We start from the raw sequence: 17,570 nt of genomic DNA on the forward strand, positions 1-17,570 counted from the left end.
GTAACGATATTCTTGTGTGTAACTCACGCAGTCTATCTTGACATTAAAAGAATAGAGGAAGCAAGTAAGAGGATATTGATAGGTACTCAGGAAAATAAATCGCTAAGGGGAGAGGTGTTAGGGAAGTTCCTTAACCAACGGAAATACGGGACTAACAGTGGTTTCCTTATTTCGTTCCTGGCTGAAGCTGGACGATATTCACCTTCGCCAGACGTCTCAGAATCGAAGGGTTAACGTGTCCTCCTTTAGTCCTGTTAAGCGTCTTGTGATAATTGTAAGTCTTGAGAGGCACCCAACATGAGTCTTGACCTTTGCATACAGGACACATCAGCATTTGTGATCTTTGGTGCACATCAGAAAACATTACATGTGTTGGGTGGAATTTGCAGATGGAAGGACCATGTTGCTTATGCCTTGGAAGTAGAACTGGAGCAGCACCACCAGATGTGTCGTGACGGCAATTGCCAACTGTAAAGACATTAATAACGTATATGTCTGTGTATAAGTTATCGTAGACAACAATATTTTAGTTCTGTCAAATCAGAATCCATACAACCAAAGATCTGTATCTCAAGGAATATAATATGGACATTTGATTGGGCTTTTTAGAGTGTGAAAAATTACAAAATATTTAAACTAGATTTTTATCGCGTGCGAACTGGGAAGGTAATGTTTTGGGCAGTGTCTGCCAGTATCTTTCACTGTATCTGTCTGTCCAAATCTTCGGGCTCCAAATATCAACGCTTTGAGTACAATTCTAATTCCCCCCTCCCCCTCTCTGCTCGTAGCTAATAACTGTACCGAGGTCAGGTGATATGCAAAGATCATGAGTCAAAGGTCAAAAGGACTGGAATGAAATCTACTGAAGTGGCAGTATAGGATTTTGGGTGATTTTGCTCTGAATATTTTGAATACAACATATATTTATTGCAATTAATTTAGAGCCAAGTTAAAGAGTATGGGAACAAGAAGCTGGAGTATTTCTCATTCATATTTTTTATGTATTGCATCGTTCAGTTCAGTGTGATAAATAAATAAGTAATGAAACCCCGAGAACTCTGGCCCCGAGTTGTCGATGCAAAGCGTCACTTGGTGTGCCTCTGCCAAGCCTTGCACACGGACTCGCCATACAACGTCCATGACATGGGTCATTGTGGGTTGAAATGAAACTATTGATAAACTAGGTCAATCCATATACTCTTCATCTTTGATTTCTTGACCTTGCTGACCTGGTCAGCTCATTGTCCATTTATACAACATAAGCGACAAAAGTTTTATCGAAATCATCGAGGTGTTCAAAAGGTATCATTCCCACACCCATATGACCTCGACCTTTGATCCCTTGACCTTGCTGACCTAACCAGTTTATCGTCCCTTCATACTGAATCACTGACAGAAGTTTAGTCGAAGTCCGTCGATGTGGTTTAGGAGATCGCAGGAGATATCGCGCCCGAAATGATAAAGTAAATCGACCCCATATGACCTTGACCTTTGATCTCTGACCTGGCTGACCCAATCTGTTCATCATCCCTCATACTGCAGCACTGAGAAACGTTTGGTGGGTTGATGGGATTCAGGAGATATCGTGCCCACAAAAATGTTATGGATGCCAGGACCCACGTAACTCCAAATCAGCTTGACCTTTGATCCCTTTATCTTGCTGATCCAAACATTTAATCGTTTATTTACATTGTATCACTGACAAAGGTTTGGTCGAAATCCGTCGAGGGGTTCAGGTGATTTCACGCCCACAAGGATGTACTAAGTCGACCCCGTATGACCTTGACCTTTGACCCCTTGACATAACTCAACTAATCAGTTCATCATCTGCTCATACTGCACCACTGACAAAAGTTTGGCGGAAATCTGTCAATGGGTTAATGATAAATCGCACCATACGAAAGCACGAAGCCATGCACACACGGATGGACAGAACAAGCACTTCGTGTCTCTTACATCATAGGTGGGGGAGGCATACTAAGTAAGTAAATGTATAGACAGCATCTTACCGGGAGGAGGTTGGAGCGGGTCAGGGTGTAGAGTCCACAAGGCCTGATGGTCAATGGCTGCTCGCTCAATCTTATCAGTCTCACTACCTGTAAAAACCACCACCAGCTTCCTGAATCACACCTGGCATGAAACTGTTTATATTTCTACCTTATATTCACTTATACAGCTCACAAACTCATTATAATCATTGTGAATATTAGAGGAAAATAATATCTTCAAACTCTACGACTTGCGAAAACAATTAGCTTCCTTGAATGATTGTTTATTGAAACTGATGAAAACTTTTTTTTATCAATAATTGCCCTGCAGGACACCGATTATCTAAACATAACACCCATATCCGCATCACAGCCAGGTATATCCCAGACAATGAACATAATGGAAATTTGAGATTAAACACAGATATACTTTACGAAAAATATTCCAATATCAGTAGCCACTCTCCTGGATTTAAACACACACACACACACACACACACACACACACACACACACACACACTACAGGAGCACGGGGAATGTAAGTACATACTCTGTACTTTTAGTATTGCAAAATGGATACATACTTTAGTAAAGCAAATTTGGAAAAGAAAAGGGATAAAGGTAGAAAGCAAAAATGATGATTTCTACCAAGAACTGGTTGAAGTGGAGACTCACAATAGACTGGTTGAACGTGTACACAAACTAGAAATGGCTTTCAAAAATGAAATTGATGAAATAAAGAAGCAGATGCACTTGCAAAAAGGAAGAAATAGAAAAACTTGGAAGGGAGGCCAACAGGAAAGACACAACCATCAGTGAACTAACAGTGGAATTGAGTACACTTAGGAAGAAAATAAGTAAAATGGCAAGTACAGTAGTCAATCACGAGAGTGTTATGGAAGAGTTCAAAAATAACACAGAGACAATTAGGCAAGTAAGCAGTCTGATAGACCAAAGCAGTGATACTGAGGAGAAGATAACACAGGTGAATGAAGCTGTGCAAAGCTACAAAAATGATGTGGAAACAACGTATGCTGAAATGGTGAAAGTAAAGAAAGACTTAGAAACAAGCGTGGAGGAAAAAAGCATTAAACAGGAAGTGAAATGAATAATCCAAAACAATCCAAAGTTAGTCAGAGATTCAGTAGATATAAACAAATCTATAGTGATCCCTGGTATAGAAGAGGAAGAAGTAAAAAACAAGATCACAAGAGACAAAAAGGAGATGACAAATGTAATGAGCTTACTGAAAGAAGTATCAGAGGAAATCTGTAGTAAAGACATAGAGGAACACAAAAGGTTAGGGAAATACGAGAAAAACAGGACAAAACCTCTAAAGGTGACTTTCCAGAGTGTAAACACTGTGGAGGAGATACTAAAAAATGCAAAGAATCTTATGGAACAAGAGGAGTTCAAAAATGTATGGATAAAAAGATGCCTAACACAAGAGGAACTGGAATTACTGAAAGAGAAAAGGAAGGAAGCAAAAACAAAAAATAAGGGAAGATCAGAAGAGGAGAAGAAGAAATTTTTTTACAGAGTAATAGGATTGCAGGTACGAAATTGGTACACAAACAGGGTAGAGTAAAAAGGAGGAAGGTAGTAAAACCATGTCATGACAAGTATATAAACAAGATGATAAAGTTGATGTACTCAAATGTGGATGGAATGGTATCTAAATTACTAGAGATGAATGATTATGTCAGAGAAAATGAACCACAAATAATATGCCTAACTGAAACAAAATTTACACCAAGGATATCCAATGACATACTAAACTTAGAGGAATACAATATATGGAGAAGAGGCAGAAATTTATAAAAAGGAGGAGGAATTTTAATATTAACTAAGAAAAATCTAAAAGTTAATGAAATAAAACTAGATATACCCTCACAAGTAGAACTGATTGCAGTAGAGATCAACACATCTGAAGGGAAAGTAATTGTAGCCAATTTGTACATGCCACCCAGATCAAACACGTGGGAAAGAGACGAATATAAGGACCTGGCAGAGAGTACAATTCAGAGTTTAAGATCATTACTACATAAAATGGAAGAGAAATCGGAAAGAATTATACTAACTGGGGACTTCAATACAAATACAAATTGGAATACTCTAGATATAATTAGCCAAGAAAGCTGTTGGGACCAAAAGCTCCTGGATCTCGTGCAAGAGTTTTTCCTAACGCAACATGTGAGGGAAACCACCAGAAAAAGAGGACTCGACGTACCTTCAGTTGCTAGATCTAATATTTACTAGAGCAAGAAAAATAGAGTATTGACAGTTTAATATATCACCCTCCACTCAGCAAAAGCGATCATGCAGTTCTAAATTACAACTTCAGGATAGCATATGACAGTTAACAGCAATAGGAAAGTTACAAAAAAGAGCCTAAACTATAAAAAAGGGAAATTATCAAGACCTAAAAGAAGTATTTCTTAGAAGTTGATTGGGGAAAATGAGCTTAGAGGACAAGATTTAAATGCTGTATACAAAAAAATTCTGTGAATTTATGAAATAGGAGTCCAGAAGTACATCCCACAGCACAAAGAAGCAGATAAGAAAATACAGAAATGGTTCAATACCAGAATGTAAAAAATCAAAAGAAAGAAGAGATTTGTTGTGGAATAGATACAGAAGAACACAATAGTGAAAGGGGGAGTTAATAATTACAAACATGCAAGAAACGATTATACAAGAATAAGGAGGGAAGCCCCAAAGCTTACAGTTTGAGGAGGATATAATAAATAAAAGTAGTGATCAACCAAAGCTTTCGTTTTACAGCTACATCAGAAATACAAAACCAAGAGTAAAAAGATATAATACAATCCATTACGGACGAGGGAATCATTTATACACAATAGAAAGATATTTGTGAAGCACTAAATAAGAATTTCAAATTTAGTTTTTACAAGAAGAAGAAAAATTTTGAGAGGGGACTATTTGGAACATGTACATGTCCACACATACTACCAGATATACAAATAGCAGGAAAAGTCATACAGGAGGAGTTAAGTAAATTCATAGACAGAGTGAAAAGCAAGTGGTCCTGATGAAATTTTCATGTTGGGTACTACGAGAATGTGCAAAGGAGTTAAGTAAACCATTATTTTTAATTTTCAAGAAATCCTTGAGTCAAGGGAAACTACCTGATATTTGGAAAAAGCAAAATGTTGTCCCCTTATTCAAGAAAGGGAAATAGACAAAATCCACTCAACTACCGACCAGTTATCACTGACCAGTGTTGTAAGCAAGGTATTAGAAAAGCTTATAAGAAAAGCTTGGGTAAATCATCCAGAAGAACACAGTATGATAACAGAAAGACAGTTTGGTTTCAGGAAAGTGGAAAATCATGTGTTACTAATCTGTTGAGCTACTTCATGACAGAGTAACAAACACAATAGAGGAAAGAGAGGGATGGGTGGACAGTATCTATTTAGATTTGAAAAAGCTTTTTGGACACAGTACCACACCAAAGACTTTTATGGAAACTGTACCATCAAGGAGGAATTCGAGGCAAACTGTTTTGTTGGATGCAAGATTTTCTCATAAAAAGAGAAATAGAGAACAGTACTAAGAGGAAACTACTCATCATGGAAAGAAGTGACTAGTGGAGTACCACAGGGTTCAGTGCTGGCACCAATCATGTTTTTAGCGTATATAAATGATATAAACAGTAACACTGGAAATGAGAGCTATCTGGAATATGTTTGCCCAGATGATGCAAAAAATACAAAAGAGAATTACTAACACACAGACTCTTGTAAAGAGCTACAAGAAGAATTAAGTAAACTTCATGAATGGAGTAATACATGGCAAATGGAATTCAATGTGGACAGAAGTGTCATGTTAATCAAGTTTGGCAAAAAGTGGAAAAAGACCTGATTGGGATTATAAGTTAGGGAAATAAAACCCTACACACATCAGAAAGAGAGAAGGACCTAGCTGTGATTATCAATAACAGACTATCTCCGGCTGACACAACCATCAGCGAGGAAAGGTATGGAACATGTATACACTGTTTGCAATTATAAGAATAACATTCCACATACATAAATGAAGACATGCTAAGAAGGATAATAACATCATTCATTAGACCAACCCTGGAATATGCATCAGTAGTCTGGAGTCCTCATCTCAAAAAACACATAGACAAGACTGAAAAAGTTCAAAGTGCTGCTACAAGATGGATACCAAGCTTAAGGGACCTAAGCTACGAAGAAAGACTAAATAAAATGAATCTACCAACACTACAGGAGAGAAGGAAAAGAGGTGACATGAAAATGCTATATAAGTGCATATCAGGGAAGGAGAGAAAAATAGACATAAATAATTACTTAACATATGGAGAAGCATCAGCAAGGAGAGACACTGCAAAAAACTTTTGCATAAGAAAGAGAGGTGTGATAAGGACGTAAAGGGAAATTCAGTTTCCCAAACAAAGAGCAATTGATCAAATGGAATGCCACTACCGAATAACAGAAATAGTGTTATTGCCAAAACAATTGACAAATTTAAGGATATGTACGATTAATATGGTTTTAAGACCACGGGACAGTACGAGCTTGACTCATTCCTGTAAAGATACAATTAGGTAAGAACAATTAGGTAAGAACTCACACACACACACACACACACACACACACACACACACACACACACACACACAGTTTATCATTATCCAAGACAGCAGGTAACATTCCACATTTACATAACTACAATAATGATCAAAGGATTTTTTCAAATCATGATGAATATCTTAAAATGAAACCCCAAAAGAAATCAAACCAATCTATCCATGGCCAGACGCACCATAATCCCGTAAAAAGTGGCCACAAACAAATCGCCTCCATGCCACCCTGTCCCTTACAATTTGACTGCCTTTTCCCCCAAGCTTACCCCTCCCTCTCATTATATCTGTCCACTCCATCCCTCAATCTTATCTTCGGTCTCTCCACTTACATTACCCCACCTCCACCTCACTCACACTTTCCCTCGGGAGTCTCTTGCTCTCCATCCTGTCAACACGGCCAAACCACCTCGGCGTATTTCTCCTGATGCTTCCTATCCACATCCACTCCCACCACCACAATGGTCCTTCACTTTCTGAATTATCCAGTCTGTTTTCTTCATGTAACTCCACATGCTCCTCTAAAATAACTAAATTCCACTGCTCTCACTCTTGACTTGTGTCCTTCCAATGAGGTCCAAGCTTCGCTTCCATACGTTAGAGTCGGTATCCCAATACTACAGCCGATGTATTGTTGCTGCCCAGCATAGTTCATGAGCCATTTGTACAGCTGAGAGGCTGAGTTGCCCATTAAATTATTTACTACAACATCTCCCTAAAATCATAAATAATATTGTAAGAGGTTTTTGACATTGTGTGCTTGGCAGAGGAGTGGCGGAGAGGGGGGATGGTACAGAATACAAACACGGTGATTTTTTGTTGGGGAGAGTGATAGAAAAGGTTTGGTGGGGTAGGGAGAAAAATGTTAGTAAAATTTTCCATAAAGTCACAGGCATTCACCTCAGCCTCCACCTGGCCATCAAACAGGCCAGCGTCGTGAGGGGAGGCCGCTTCTGAGGATTCTCAAGGGCGTCACAGCCTGAAGGGGACAAGTTATACATTTAGTTGAGGATTTTAAAAAAGACCCCGGGACCATTTTCCATTTTATATTTTTTCCAACAGACGATTTTATTGAACTTGGGAGATATTTTGGACTTCGGGAGTATAGATATAACCTTAACAAATCCTTGCATTACGAGAGGCCTTTCCTGGGCTTGAATTAAATCGTCTGGTTACAAGAAGAATAAAAACAAAAAGAGTACGTCACCCAGCTTTAAGGGTATTATTAATGTTGTTTGATGTGTGTGAAGGATTGTAAATTATATAGATGTTTAGAAGTTTTTCTACCTGGAAGTACTCCTGTTGTGATAAGGGGGATGTGAAAGTATCAGACTAGAGATCACCAGCTTGTATTAATACAATAAATAATGGTACGTGAAAATAATAATGGAATCCACCAGTCTTATCAGTTTTGTAAGACCACCTGTGCTTTGTAGGGCCACCTGTGCTTTGTAGGGCCATATGTGCTGAGTCAAAATAATGCTTTTTTAAAATATGAACTCAAAAGCGAATGAGAAAAAAAAAAAAAAAAGGAGAAAAATACGTTATCAAGACTAATCATAACTTACATAATTTCAGTAACAGAGACAGTGATTTTGGAAAACTTAGTCAAGGAATTTCAAAACAACTCACACACACACACACACACACACACACACACACACACACACACACACACACACCAGAAATAGCTATAGCATACACATTTTCTTACCTCCTGCTGTAGATGGTCAGCCACACTCCCCAGCACATACATGATCCCGATGCTGCCGAAAATAACAAGTAAATAATACCAAAAAAATGCCAATGGAGATCCGGACGACAGCAAGAAAAATGACAGCATCACAAACACAACCACCTTCTCCATCGTGGCAGTGAAGATGGGGAAGGAGATGATGGATTGCAGGTGTTTGTGTAGGCGGTGGAGGGTTAGGTAGCGATGGCGGAGGCTGCACAAGGCCTTGGCTACAGACACTTGAGGTTGGCTGTTCTTTGTGTCCCTGGATGACAAAAGATCCTCCTTCAGGGCTACGTTTGTGCCCCTTAGGCTGGCCAGGAGTACAAGGCCAGCGCTTCACGCCCAGTAACATTCCAAAATTCGTAATGATTCACAATGATGCGACTGAATATAATATAATTTAGTACCTCGAGACTGAACGGATTATTTCTTCTCAAAAAGTTCAATGCGTCCAGTCAATTTCAGTCCACATAGCGAAAGCAGTGTCAAGAAGTACGACAACGCTCCGCCTATGATACACTACAGAGGCTGGTCTTGCTGCCCTGCAACACCAGGGGGTTTGAAGGTCAGCAAGTAAAGTGCTAAAGCTGCGTCTTTTCTACCCAGAAGAACACCAGTACTGTCAGGGGAACGGTGGCAGTGATGATGACGGAAAGCAATATCAGTGAGGTAGAAGAGATCTGGTAAGTGGTCCATCATCCATGGTAACTGCAAACCGGCTGAAAAAAAGATAAATAATTTCCTTAGATTTTCTTTATTTATATTTTAAATCCATTATTAATGCATTTTTTTTTTATGCGATAAACTAATGAAATTTTATGTATGCATAATTTTAGTTCTGGGTATGTAATCGTCGTTTATAAACTCTGGTTACCGGAGATGCCGATTTCTTGCTATACTTACACACGTATCTGACGACGTGGAAGCCAGTGAAGAGTCGGTGTGATGATGGAGGCGGCGAGGGCGATCATGGTTTCAGCACGACCAGCGACGCCCACGGCCACCATCAGGCAGCAGACCCAACACCACCGCCACCCACTCCACCACACACATCATTACCTGCAGCCCACGTCCTCCCACTGCAGGTCCAGTCTTCACCTTGTTTACCTCAAACCTCGTCCATCCTCCATCTTGTTCACGCACAGTCCACTGTTAGCTTCTGTCATGTGTGTTCATGAGAAATATCTGGGAGAAGGGGGAGCTGGATGTATTACGGAAATATTGAAATGACCCGGCTTGTTTTGGCTCATGAATATGCTGACAGTCCCGAGTATAAGTGTGTTTGATAAAAAAAAGCGTACACTCGTAGATACGCCAGTAAGGAGCACCACACCTTCACGTCTGCATTTTACCATTAGATCCAAATTCGAGTCATTTTGCTTATGTAGAAGGCTAATACTTCTAGAGACAGGTTTTTGCATGCACAGAGGTCATGTAGGGAGAACAAAATATAGTTCTGTTGACATCAAATCTATATGTATGTAAATTGTATGTTTGTATGTATGTATGTGTGTATGTATGTATGTATGTATGTATCAAAATCTCAAATCCTGAGAAACATATATTGCCAAACTTTCCACACGCAATAATTGGGGTTCAGTGGTTTTCGAGTTTGGTCCAGATCGGTGTCCTTTGAGGGGGTGTTTAGACCACTCGGTGACGCCATTGCACGAACACCCTAGGTAGACACAGCAGTCATATAAACCTCCAGTGGTTAATTATAGAGCAGGCAGATTTTATATCTGATTGAAGTGTTACTGTTGTTGCTTATCCCCGGTCTGTGTGGCCGGAACACACCCGATGGCCACAGGTAAACTACTGCTTCTGTGGGGCCGTCCTACAGATACTGTACGAGTATATGCACCGTGCAGAAACCCACACCCCTTTGTGATAAGCAGCCCCGTCACCTGGGTCAGTGCAGGGTCCTTCCCCACGGCGAGAAGCAAGGAAATGTGGACGCCACAGTTGCTTCACTCCATTTAGGGTCACAGTGTCATCACTTGCAGGCTCCTCGTCAATGCCTGACTGAAGTGTCAACACGAAAAGGGAGTGTACAGCCAAACTGTTTGGCAGAATGGTGATCGATTGACCCTGAGTCCTTTGAGAAGGCGGACATGGGGGCTTTACCACTTACCTGATGAGTAAAGATGAGTTTATTCCGAATACCTCAGGCTCCCGTGCAATACTAAGGATCCATGTGCTTGCTGTCGATAATGCATTGTTGTATAATATTGCAAAACAAATTTGGTGCAGCAGCTCTTCAGTCAGAGTGATATTAATTAACATATCAAAATACTTTGCCTGGTATCTATCGCGGAACTCGCAGATGAAAGCCAGGTACAGTTGTTCACTGTACCACGACAAAGTGAAAGTTGTCTCACCTTGTCATATTCTTATAATGAAGAGGTACCCCCGCCCTATTGCGGGTATGAAAGGAAAAAGAGACAACTCCCCTGGCACTCTGGTAAAGTAACAAAGCTTTTAATCATACCTAGAGCACATCCGGCAAATCATTATAATGGAAGAAACATTCATTAGCACAGGAGGAAGACCATACAGGAAAAAACATACCGACTCTCCTGATGTTCCTTGAGTATGATTAAAAGCCTCTACTTTTCCGAGTGCCATAGGGCTGTCTTCTCTTTCAGGGCCACAATTGGTCGTGAATGTACCTTGTTTACAAATATGTGACAAGGTGGGACAAGGATTTTACCTGGTCATGGTACGGTGAAAACCTACCTGTGTCTCACCTGCAAGAAAAGAATTAGATTTCCTGCACGGAATTGGCAATACGATAGTGCATTCTTTCTTCATTAATACAAATGTATTTCATCAGATTGACATCATATCAGCTTTAGTAAAACTCTCGTAACTGAACCAGTACACATTTCGTCTCTCGTTTGTCCACGATGGGGTGGAATGGCATACCGTACTCGAGGCCCAGAAGGGCAGGGCACCGGTGCAAGGCAGGAGGTGAGAGCAGCCAAGGTGGGGAGCAGGGAGTGGAGTGAGTGGGCGAGTGGCGTTTGGCTGGTTGGCTTGCACACTCCAGTCCCACATTCCCACCACGTGTTGTAATATTATACTCTTGACTCTCCTTCCACCCTACTCACAGAATAATCTCACAATAGGGTATGCTGTTGCACTCTTGGCATTTACTGTTCAAGTACTCACCATTTCTCATCACTAAATGTACAGGATCTCCGGTAGACTCCTTGTCTGGTTATGATTTGGACGAATTTTGTTGAGGGAACATCCGAGAGAGGAGAATGAAGGTCTTAGGAAATTGCTTCAATAATCTGAATATCAGCATCAGCTCAGTGAGTACATAAATAAAAATAAAAAGACGTCACTTTATTGAGAAATACTGAAAGCCATCTTTTTTCATCAGCTGCAGAGAAAGCGGAAAAGTAAATTAGATTTTAGAATTACGATAACCTGGCATAACAACAAACAAACCAACGATGCCACCTGTCCAGATTTTATAATGCTGTTAACTAGAAAACAGTGAAAATAAAAACGAGAGAGGAGAGAAACGGCTGATCAATAGCAACATAAACAATGGAAAAGAAAGGTAAACAAATAGTGAAAAGATGCATGAAACAGACAAACTGAGGATCTGAAACAGTCGGTAAAAGAGTTATTTCTTTTAGTTATTTATTTGTGAATTGATTTATTTTTAGGTATTAGACTTGGGTATACAGTACACTAGTCAGTTCATTGCCCACAGAGGAGTCAGCAGTCTTCCTCCTACATGCAGCAGTTGGCATTACACTCCTTTACTGCACCTACCATTGTTTGGGAAATATACAGAACCGACTATGATGAGACATGCTGGGGCTGTTTCGTTCACGATTGATGTGATGATATTAATGGGGGCGATTTGGTGAGATATTCGTGGGTTTCACTGATGCTAAAATAATATTCCTTCAACGATATTCAGTTCTCGAGAGTTGTTCTCTCTCTCTTCTACGTGTATCGATCTCGTGGTTTGTCCATCAGCAGTCCACTTCTCATTTCCCTGTGATGATGACGCTGTGTTGACTCTGGATTAATTGTGTTAACTTTTCTTACGGACCTGCAGTTAAAATTTTCGATCTCAAGGACAAATTAGGTTATTATTTATGCCAGACACTGCAGTAAAAATAGGAAAGCTTAATACAATGGACATTTTTGTGGATCAGAAATACTGAAAAAAACATCATGTTTTAGACTACTTTTTTCATTTACCGCTCACCGTCCACTCACTTGATGTAGTGCTGCTCTCGGGTGCCCCTTTCTTCTCTTCCTTCCTTCCTAGTCTGCCTTTGTTTTTCTTCATTCTTTCCTCTTCCTTCTGCCTACGGAGTGACTTCACACTCCCTCTTCTGTATTTGTTTCCTTCATTCTTTCCTCTTCCTTCTGGCCATGGGTGACTTTACACCGAGTGACAAGCCAAAAGCTTTGCTGTACATTAGGAAACTAAACTATGGCGCCTGGTGGTTAAGTGGTTAGGTAAGGTGCTCCAATCGGATTGAGCCTGTGTAGGTTTATATCCAAGGAGTGGTTGGGGTTTATTACCCACACAGTGCCACTCAGGGATGAGTAAGGCTGGTCACTCTCATCTTAAATATCAGGACCAACTTGCCAAGCCCCGGGCTCCTACGCTTGTCATGGGGACAACACAGAGTTGGATGATAGATGGATAAAAAGAGATATAATAATGATCTATACATTATGGTGGACACTGTACTGCATTTGCTAGCCCTCCTCCTCCTCCTCCTCTTTCTCCTTCTGTTCTTTCTCCCCTTTATCTTCCATATTCCTTCTTCTCCTCCTCCACCACGACCACCACCACCACAGCTACCACCATCGCTTTATTTTTTATTTTTTCACATGCGTTTTATGAGTCAAATCATACAAACTTTGGGATCCTGTGTTCTTTTCCGTTCATTAAACATCATGGCAGTTTGCAAAAGAAGCATGTCAGTGTTCAGTGGCAGTGTAGGTAACCATCCAGTATTCCACTGAAAATGTTGGCAACTTTTATCCATTATCAGTTTTATCGTAACTGTTGTCATTATTATTATCAACCTAATTGTCACTATTATAAATTGGTCTTTTAGAATCCAGTAGCACGTAAAACACAAACCAAGCAAAACACAAAGCAGGTAAAACGCAGGCCAGGTAAAACAGACCATGAAAAACACAAACCAGGTACAACACAAATATTGGAGTATTATCATTAAGGTTTTCTCCGGTAAAGGGATTCACTTTTATTCACTCATTTTCTTGGTCATGGAAAAAAAAAAAATCTCATGGTCGAAACATCTCTTCTATTGCTGCTAACACTAAGCAATTAAATATAGCAGAGAGAGAGAGAGAGAGAGAGAGAGAGAGTCATTGTAGCCAGGGCGCGTCCACACGTGCCCTCAAACATATGTTGACAACACAGTTGGCAACATGTTTGGGTACATGTATGCAGCAGTATTTGGATTGGAGTGTATGCAAACATGTTTCAGTGCAGCTTCGAACACTGGCAGCAGAGGTGATGGGATAAGTTTGTCCATAGCAGGCAACTAAGACTTCATCATGATGTTGCCAACATGATCTGGACGCTGCTGTTCCCAACATGTCTGAAGCGTGTTCGTTACTCTGTTGCATACATGTTGTCAACAATTCGTTCCGAGCACACGTGTGGACGCATCCCGGTGTCGTTAACTCTGACATGATCAGGAACACTCTAGTAATCTACATCCAGACCATTATAATCAGCTGGAGAGTGAGTCACAGGAGCCTCCAAGGTATTTGTTCTGGCACAAAAAGCTCTCCCGTGCTAGGGACATCTTTTAATTCTGTGCCAAATAACACCCAAAGAGCTTTTACCCGGCGATTTATTGAGTTTATTACACTTTGCTCTGCACTTCCGTATTTCATAAATCCCTCCACTGTCGCCATAGTCTGAGTAAATAACATACAAAAGGATATTAATCAGTCATCTCCAAAAATGAATCGCTAAAGAAGAGGTGTCAGGAAGCTTCCTCAATCAACAACCATACAAGCCTGAGACATGACCTACGGTATCTCAGTGATATGCTGTAACTGTTTAATGAATCATGGGACTTTTACTGTGTATATTTAAGTGAAAGACAATTTCATCTGGCAATCGTTGTCAAACATAATTCTTAACATTACCTTGAATATATCCGTTAATGACGCCCATCGTCCACTCACTAGATGTAGTGCATCCATCAGGTTATTCTACAACGAGTGATATGCCAAGTGGTTCTTGTAAGCTAGGAACCCATTTAAGAGACTCCAGTGTTCCTCTTCCCAGTAACTATCAGTTCCACGCACCACACCTTTCCCAGTACTCCATGTTGTATCACCGCTTGAGGATTATGTTATACTCGTTTCATTCTAATTTCGCTAAGATTTTCATGCATTTGCAGCTCATTTCACATAGCTTGGTACAAAAAATAAAAACATCTCTACATCCTTTCCACAGTATTTGTCAGTGACGAGCATCATACTATAATGTTAATTTATTGTTACAGCTCATGAGTCAAGATGGAGAGATGGCAGCTTCACGCCAGGTTAGAGTAATAGCAGTATACAGTAGATTGCGTGCCATCTTTAACTGTGAAGATTAACCTCACCAAAGGGAAATGGCAAGGGTGATGCCTACTTCTTTTTTTAGTCAGTCTCTAACCCTGCTCCCTCCCTATTCCCCATCCTCCGTGCATTACAGGTTCAAAACGCCTGGCCTTGGTAACCTAACCACCTTTGCTTGTGCAACAGATGTCGTAAAACATGTATGCTATATTGAAACCTTTATGGAGGATATTTTTTCTACATTCTATTACTGATACAATGGTAAAGATTACTTCTTTGTAATTATTATACTACATTTATTTACAAAGATAATTTAGAATTCTTCAACATATCGTAATAATAATAATGATAATAATAAAACGTTGATTTCTGAACACATTGGGGATTTCTATCTATAAGAAAAATGTGGGAACTGGAATTCCGTACCATAATTCGTTTCTTGTTTGAACTGCAAGTGTCAAGTTAAAAAGTTTTACACCTTGTACATCTAATGGATTTCTCGTTTTTCAATAATACTGCGTGCAAATTACCAGGATATAACACCTGTATTTGTTCAGTGCCTGGAAATATAGAGGGTCATTTCAGTGAGGTCCTTATCTCTTCCCAATAGCTAGACAATCAAGAAGGAAAAAAATCAGTGTAACATTTAAAAAAATTAACAGAATACAACCTTTTATCACTCAATACGTTTTGCCGAGAGACATCTGAAAATTAAAATCTTGATACCAGAACGATAATTTTTCACTATAAAAGAAGTATTTCGGAATGACGAGCTTAGAAGCAATTTTCTATTCAGACTATTTGGCGGTATTCTCGTGCAGGTAGGAAGCTTACTAACACCTCTCCCTTACCGATTTATTTCCGATTCAGGTCTCCTACAATATTCTTGCGTGTTACTCATTCAGTTTATGTCGACATTGAAAGGATATAAGATGCAAATAGGAGGATATTGATGAGTAATCAGGAAAATAAATCGCCTAAGGAAGAGGTGCTAGGGAAGTTCCTTAACCAACGGGAATACGGGACTAACAGTGGTTTCCTTATTTCGTTCCTGGCTGAAGCTGGACGATATTTACCTTCGCCAGACGTCTCTGAATCGAAGGGTTAACTGTCCACCTTTAGTCCTGTTAAGCGTCTTGTGATAATTGTTAGTCTTGAGAGGCACCCAACATGAGTCTTGACCTTTGTACACAGGACACATCAGCATTTGTGATCTTTGGTGCACATTACAAATGCTGGGAAGAATATGTTGGTGGAGCGATTATGTTGCGTTGGCCTTGGAAGTAAAACTGGAGCAGCACCACCAAATGGGTAGTGACGGCAATGGCCATCTGTAAAGACATTAATAACGTGTATGACTGTGTATAAATTATCGTAGACAAAAATATATTAGTACTGTGAAACCAGAATCCATGCAACCAATGATTTTTAGCTGAGGGAGTGTAATGAGGATATTTTATTGGGCTTATTAGGGTGTGAAAGGTCAGAACATATTCAAACTATTTTTATCCCGTGTGAACTGGGTAGGTAATGTTTTTGGCAGTATCTCTCTGTCAGTGCCTTTCTGTGCATCTGTCTGTCCAAATCTTCGGGCTCCAAATATCAACGCTTTAACTATAAACCTCATTTGTTCCCCTTTGCTGCTAGCTGTTAACCATAACTAGGTCAATTAATACTAGAAGAAAAAAAATCTTTTGAAATGCTTGTTACGAAGCAGGAATGGCGATAGTGCACAGATATGAGAGGAAATAAGCACAGAAACAAGAGCATTCCACCAGCTACGAATACATGTTTGTGGCTAATATGTGGAATGTAGTAATGGGTATGGGTCTTCAGGATGGGAGGAGATTTGGAGACCTATACCCATTACTACATTACACACTATTGCCACAAACTTGTGGCTGGTGCAGGCATGCACATACGTCTAACGGAGAAGTATCCTGAATTGCATCACTTAGACTAGTCGTGAAAGTCAGTGGAGAACTAGCTCGCTTCCCAGGATTGATCGGATTTCAGGGTAGCGTATAATCTATTGTTAGCCTCCTTAGCCTTCTACACAAAAGTAGAAAGGCACTGTTGTCGAGAAGTAGTGATAAAGTTGAGACCAGGAGAATAATGTGGTAAGCTGTAGCTAGCTATGGTAGGGCGATGGTGTTTAGACTGAAGTTGACCTGTAGAACATGGCTCCATTGCTACTGGAAAGACTAAAACGAGGGTGCCTTCCCATTTGAAAAAAAGTGTTTTGGTACGTTCTTTAACTATAGGCGTGCTGTAGCTAACCAATATTGGCCAAAGTGGCGTCCTTACGGGTGATTGCGATGCGGGTTTCAGGCCATATGATAGGAACCGTAGCCTGAATGCTGTTCTAAAAATGAAAAGAAACATCTTCATTTGACAAGAAGCGTTTTGTTGTATTCGTACGCTCACGTACACTTCTTTGTTTTGGAGTTATACTGATGAAGAAAGAATGAATGAAAGAGAGAAAGTAGAACGAAATCAATAAACTGTGGTTCGATTTTGCGACTCCTACGAAGGTTAGCAGACTTTGCTAGTAGTTTTGTATTTGAATAGCGAAGGTCTTTTAGTTCATAACCTTAGAACTGGCCTTTGTGACCGTT

This window comes from Coenobita brevimanus, chromosome 48, assembly GCF_032717465.1.
Source record: "Coenobita brevimanus isolate Jiangsu-jjx chromosome 48, ASM3271746v2, whole genome shotgun sequence".
Taxonomy (NCBI): domain Eukaryota; kingdom Metazoa; phylum Arthropoda; class Malacostraca; order Decapoda; family Coenobitidae; genus Coenobita; species Coenobita brevimanus.